The following is a 7,082-nucleotide window of genomic DNA, read 5'->3' as shown; positions in this document are numbered from 1 at the left end:
GTTCGACTCAACAATACAAAGACTCATCATCTCATCAAGTCAACAACTGACTAACTAAATAAACGTCTGCCTTGCAGGCTTCACAACCACGAGACATCAATCGTGTCATATGGGGGGATATCAACTAGGGTTTTGGTCTGGCGGTCTACAACACGTGTGTCCATCCACGATGAGAATACGAGCAAGTCGTGTAAGCAGTTAGAGGAGTTAGCAAAGTAGTGGATGGACAATCAACCAAGTATCCGCATGATGAGCAACTGGTTTTAACACGATTTCCTACTTCCCCAGACTCCAGCGACTGTCAGACTTCATGGGATCAAGGTGTCTACAATTCTTACAATATAAATGAGTCTCTGAAACCATGATTGAAAACAACAGACAACAAGAACTCATCGTCTGAGTAATCACTCTCAACAGAGTAAATTTAATCAACCAGGACTTATCTTATTTCTTCACGCAGAACACACAACACACCTACAATCCTTGATCACCATTGATCTCACACATTTCTCAGCTTCCCTCCTACAGATCGACCCATCCTCTCTTGTGACCGAATTGACTCTGGAACCGTTATTATCTTGGTTTAGGCCGGAGTCTTACAGATTGATCTCTCGAATTCAAGCACTCCTGTAAGGACCCTCAAGCTCGTCAACGCTATTAGACCAGTCAAGAGACCATTTAGCCGCTAATGGCACAATTAATTTAATAAAAACATTAATTAATAGAAATTAATAAAATAATAATTTGGACAAACAACTAGTACTGTTAAATAGTCCTCAAAAAGTTATGCGAAATAGACTACTCGAACGCATCAATTGGACACCGGATGAGAAAGATATCGCACTCGAAAGTTAGGATGTCGTAGCTTGACAAAAGTCAGCGAAATTGACTCGACCGTTGACCGTTGACCGTGGTGGACCGTTTATTTGATTTTGATCTTGTTGTTGACCGGTACCTCTACCCTGACTACTAGACCCCCTGTTTAGTAAGAAGTTAGCCTTTAGTATTTTAGAAGGTGGTAAATAGTAAATCCTTATTTAAGATTTTGAATTATTAGTTTGAATAGATATTTTCATCAAGAAGTATGTCTTCTTCTTAGAGAAAGGTGGTGCTGTTGGCATTAGGAGAAGGGGAGCTGAGTCATGTAGGAGAGGAAGGTGTATGAGTGATATTTAAGATAGGAAAGTGGAAAACAAAAGGATACGATGGTTAAGCTCGGTAGATGAAGAGAAATTGAGTTCTTGGTGTTGGTAGGAGAGAAATGAATGAATAGAGGTGAGAGAGTTGTGTTATTGTAAGGTTTAACTAGATAGAGTATTGAAGCTAATAGAAAACAGTAGGATAGAAGATGAGTGAGGGTTATGGAGTTGTTATCATGGTGTTCTTAGTTGGGTTAGATATGAAGATAGTTAATGGTGATGATGATGGACAAGTTCATGGTGTTTATGATGAAAAGATGATAATGATTGAAATTGGATGATGGGGATGATAGAACGCCCTTAAACAACCAAGGTAAACCTGTTGTATGATTCTTGTATGTTTATTTTAATTTGGGTACTTCTTAGATGGAAGAATAGAGTAGAAACAAATAAGTTCATTGTATACGTAATTCATGATTTTATGTGGTTATTATGTTCCTCTGCCCTCTTTTTTGCATGAAATTGATTAACTTAAATTGGGAATTAGCCCTTTGGTACACCTGATACGTGTATACGAGTCTCTCATCTTTATATAACACTTTAATTTGCTCAATTTGGCTAAATACACAATTAGTTATGAATTTTCGAAGTTAAGTCGCTGTGTCTGATATTCTGGATTTTGCGGTGAGATAGCAAATAAACGGACACTTTTAGGTATGTTCAAGTCGGAATTGGATTCTGGTCATAACTATAAAGTTGTATAGGAGGGAGTCACCTTTCTGAAAAGCTATCAGGTGTTAGTTTTGGATTATAAATGAGAAATCTAGAGGCCCCGATACTTTGACTCTTGTGCTGTTACAAGTAGTCTTTTAAGATTGGAAAACTTAATAATGGCCATCATGTGTTTGTAAAAACGACCGAGTCAAATCAGTGAGTTCATGAGTCAAAACGGGTTGACTGTGTTGACTCGGCGAGTCAGACCGAGCCAAATTATCAGGTTTAGTGGGCCTGACGGATCAGGCCCAATGGGCATGGGCCTAGTGATAGAAACCTAATTCGAGTTTTGGGACCACTTCTGGTCCGAATTAGTTTTCGGTTCCTTCTGCAAAGTTGTCGGGTTATTCGAGGGATTTCCGATGGCCCTTAATTTGGACCCATTCGGATAAATAGATATTAATTTACGCCTAGAACACTTAATACGAGTTTGTGGAACCACTAATAGAATTAGAACCATTAGTTATTTCACTTAGCCTATAACTAGAGAATTGTATGAAATTGCGTTATGAGTTTTGTGTGAGCCTTTTGGTTAAATTCTTAGAGAGCTTGTGTGATTAACAGTTGATCTTTATTAACTACGATCGATTCATACGACGAATCAGTGGATGGTGGATCTCGAGGTAGGCGTGGCTTGTCATCAAATCAGGTGGGAACTTTGTAAACTTTTTGTAATCATTAAGTTATTTTATCTGCGAGCATGATGAGTCCTTATTTTCTGTTAGCATCTTTCTTGTAATTGAATGGGTATGTTGTGTGATATGCGTTGGGTGGTTCCCCGCGAAGATTGTCTGTGATTCCCCATAGCTCTTTGCTAAGTTTAGTAGGGCAATGCTACGTTGTTTGAATATTACTTAGTAGCCCGGCTTTACCCCGGATAAATAGTATTACATTTTATTGTCTTAAGATAGTAGTCTGGCTTTACCCCGGTTGATTATTACTTAGTAGTCTGGCTTTACACCGGTTAATTATTATATATATTACATTTTATATGGGGATATCACTCTGTGCATATCATACTTGATTGTTCAGTCTTAGTAGTATGACTGGGTTACTATGACCTTGACTTAGGAAGAAATTCTAGGTTCATGACTGGATATGGTTATTATTTGGAGACTTCGGTCTACGATTAATGATTGGGCCTTTTGTGAACCTGTTGTGCGGGGTCAGATCATAGTAATCAAAACTTTATTATATTCTAGACTTAGATGGTGGCATTGGGATTTATGAGGTGTACGTATTCCACGTTAAAATCCTACGGTACCTGGATTCCTGCTATCATTTGAGACTGGAGTTATTCCAAGCATCTTGCCCTCCATTGAGTGAGACGAGGTTGGGATAACATATGTTTAGGTTGTTTAATTCTTTTCTCGTAGATCCATCCGGTGGTGGATCTTTCACGGATATTGCAACTATGGATGCAATATCTGGGGAAGTGAGTTGAAGCAATCTTCTGCTCTATGTTGTATGGAAATTTGTTAAAATATTATCATTAGAAGAATCGTGATGCATGTTGGTGATTACATGAGAGTTATATGTTTCCATTGAGCATCCCTTTGGGATGATGTTCTCACTTCAGATTTCAGATACCAGAAGAAATGGGGCGCGCAAAGACATCCGTTTACGTTACTTAAAGCTTAATCGAATAAATATATTTTGTATATCTTTTATTTTATATTTCTTTCCTGATTATGTAAAACAACACATTATTATATTTATGTCACCTGAGAGATTCTTATATTTAAAGTATCGGAGTATATGGGTTTTGACTTGGGATTAGCTTATGTAGTTATGGTTTTTGAAAACAATAATCTGGATTTGGCGTATCATTTAGGTTGTATTATATTAATAAGCAGGATTAAGAGTTGGGGTGTCACAAGTTGGTATCAGAGCTCACTACTAGATCTTACATGGGGAACCATAGATGATAGTTAGTACCAAATGTTGAACTAGATTAGTTTAGAATCGGGTTGGGATGTGAGATAAATTTTAATCACTAAAAGCTATTAAAAACTAAAAAATTTATTTGGTTGATTGATCCATTTTCTTGTTGTGTGTGCATTTTTATGAAGTATAAAAAAAATGTAGGTTAAACCAATTATATTATAGCTTAGAAGTCAATAGAGATTAATTAGTATAAAATTTCGAACATAAAGTTTTTTTCAAGATTGTAAAAGTAATGAGGTTAGTAATACTGATAGATCTCAAATTCATTTAGGAATTTACTGAGTTTTTGTTACATGTATGCAGAGCCATTATCTATTGAAATAGAAATTAGTGCGGAGAATTTAGACTTACTTATCTTCGTGAATATAAATCGGTGTAGCTGAAACCTAGAGCCAAAAATTTTAGACAATATTAATTCCTATAAGAAACATCCTAGTAAAATATAGTGAAAAACAACGAAGTAGTCAGTTGAGTTTGATTGTAGTGGATGATTGGTTTACTTATATATTACTTAACTTTCTATTAGATTAACACTCGATATTTGTACTTCATTCATAAATGAAGTAAGGATTTGTTTGTCATGAGGTGATTTTATGCGAATAAATTTAGGTATGATGACTTTGGACTTGTTAAAGGTGCAAGGAAAATAATTAAGGGGTACATAGTTAATACTACAACATCTATATATAATTAGGAAATGTCTAAATATGCATAGTGAACTAAAGAAAATCGATGACAATACAAACATAGATAAATCTGTTTAGAGAATTGAGTCAAATATTCAATAATATTGATGTGTGGAACATACAGTAAATATAAAAAACAGATAATGCTACAAATGCAGATACTTATATGTTTTGAGGTACTAATTAAAATATTTTCGAGTAGTAGGGATCTTCAATAATCAAAAATTTAAAATAAAATAAAAATATGAAATAAAATAAGAATAATATATTTGTGGTTTGTAAAAAAAATAAAAAAAATAAAAAAATAAGAAATTGAAAAATTGAAAAATGAAATAAAAAAATGAAAAAGTCATTGACACAAAAAGAAGAGGGTAATCCACATACCTGGATGAAGTTCTGAAGAGCCAACTGATAAGCATAGCCTTTGTTAGTTGAGAATAAGTTACCAAGAATCACCTTCTGCACTGAAGTCGTCTGACTTTGAGAAGCAAGATAACAGTATGCACGGGTGTCAGCCATGATGTAAATGCCAAAACCACCATCTTTGATAGGCAAGGTAGCTAATCTCTGCTGTAAGGGGACAAACCCTGAACCATCACCAGTGATAATGAGCCTCAAATACTTGAGCAAATGATCACCGAAAAGCTCAGCAGCTTGTTGAAGGGCCGCAGGGTTGGTAGTACGCAATGCAAAATATAATCTAGAAAAACCAGTGCAATTTTATATTAAATTAAAAGAAATAATCTAATAAATTAATGAAGACATGTAAATAATAAAATACTAGTATCGAACTAATTAGTACCATATAGATTTTTTTTTCTTGATAAAATGTATATGACGACTAATGATAATTGACAGAATTATAAGTTCAATATTTAACAGACTGTAGAATACACAAACTCAACATCAATACATAAAAATCACTATCAACTCTTAGGTATTCAAGTCATCTTAGATGAATTTTAATTTCGTATGTTTGTAAATATGAGCAGTACCTACATTTAGGTGAGAGATAGTATTTCTCTATAAGGTGGAGAGTTTTGAAGATTCATATGGATGGATTGATTTTCGAGGACGAAAATGTTATAATGTGCGGAGAATGTAAGGACCCTCAAGCTCGTCAACGTTATTAGACCAGTCAAGAGACCATTTAACCGCTAATGGCGCAATTAATTTAATATAAACATTAATTAATAGAAATTAATAAAATAATAATTTGGACAAACAACTAGTACTATTAGATGGGCCTCAAAAAGTTACGCGAAATTGACTCGACCGTTGACCGCTGACCGTCGTGGACCAGTTATAGTTATTTGATTTGATCTTTTTGTTGACCGGTACCTCTACCCTGACTACTAGATCCCGTGTTTAGCAAGAAGTTAGCCTTTAGTATTTTAGAATGTGGTAAATAGTAAATCTTATTTAAGATTTTGAATTATTAGTTTGAATAGATATTTTCATAAAGAAGTATATCTTCTTCTTAGAGAAAGGTGGTGCTATTGGCATTAGGAGAACGGGAGCTGAGTCATGTAGGAGAGGGAAGGTGTATGAGTGATATTTAAGATAGGAAAGTGGAAAACAAAAGGATACGATGGTTAAGCTCGGTAGATGAAGAGAAATTGAGTTCTTGGTGTTGGTAGGAGAGAAATGAATGAATAGAGGTGAGAGAGTTGTGTTATTGTAAGGTTTAACTAGATAGAGTATTGAAGCTAATAGAAAACAGTAGGATAGAAGATGAGTGAGGGTTATGGAGTTGTTATCATGGTGTTCTTAGTTGGGTTAGATATGAAGATAGTTAATGGTGATGATGATGGAGAAGTTCATGGTGTTTATGATGAAAAGATGATAATGATTGAAATTGGATGATGGGGATGATAGAACACCCTTAAACAACCAAGGTAAACCTGTTGTATGATTCTTGTATGTTTATTTTAATTTGGGTACTTCTTAGATGGAAGAATAGAGTAGAAACAAATAAGTTCATTGTATACGTAATTCATGATTTTATGTGGTTATTATGTTCCTCTGCCGTCTTTTTTTTGCATGAAATTGATTAACTTAAATTGGGAATTATCCCTTTGGTACACCTGATACGTGTATACGAGTCTCTCATCTTTATATAGCACTTTAATTTGCTCAATTTGGCTAAATACACAATTAGTTATGAATTTTCGAAGTTAAGTCGCTGTGTCTGATATTCTGGATTTTGCGGTGAGATAGCAAATAAACGGACACTTTTAGGTATGTTCGAGTTGGAATTGGATTCTGGTCATAACTAGAAACTTGTAGAGGAGGGAGTCCCCGTTCTGAACAGCTATCAGGTGTTAGTTATCGATTATAAATGAGAAATCTAGAGGCCCCGATACTTCGACTCTTGTGCTGTTACAAGTAGTCTTTTAAGATTGGAAAACTTAATAATGGCCATCATGTGTTTGTAAAAACGACCGAGTCAAATCAGTGAGTTGACGAGTCACACCGAGTTGACCGTGTTGACTCGGCGAGTCAGACCGAGCCAGATTATCAGGTTTAGCGGGCT

At 35.2% G+C, this 7,082-nt stretch overlaps 1 long non-coding RNA gene across 1 annotated transcript; it reads left to right on the top strand.

The window, feature by feature from the left end:
• The first annotated feature begins 1,130 nt into the window (after nucleotides 1-1,130).
• LOC113361341 lies at nucleotides 1,131-3,763 on the top strand. The gene is made up of 3 exons (XR_003365088.1): nucleotides 1,131-1,512; nucleotides 2,478-2,562; nucleotides 3,493-3,763. It is a non-coding gene; the product is annotated as an uncharacterized LOC113361341 (long non-coding RNA).
• The last annotated feature ends 3,319 nt before the right edge of the window (nucleotides 3,764-7,082 follow it).

Source organism: Papaver somniferum, chromosome 3, assembly GCF_003573695.1.
Source record: "Papaver somniferum cultivar HN1 chromosome 3, ASM357369v1, whole genome shotgun sequence".
In the NCBI taxonomy this organism is placed as follows: domain Eukaryota; kingdom Viridiplantae; phylum Streptophyta; class Magnoliopsida; order Ranunculales; family Papaveraceae; genus Papaver; species Papaver somniferum.
The sequence above is the reverse complement of the archived record's forward strand: the minus strand, read 5'-3'. Positions and strand labels throughout refer to the sequence as shown.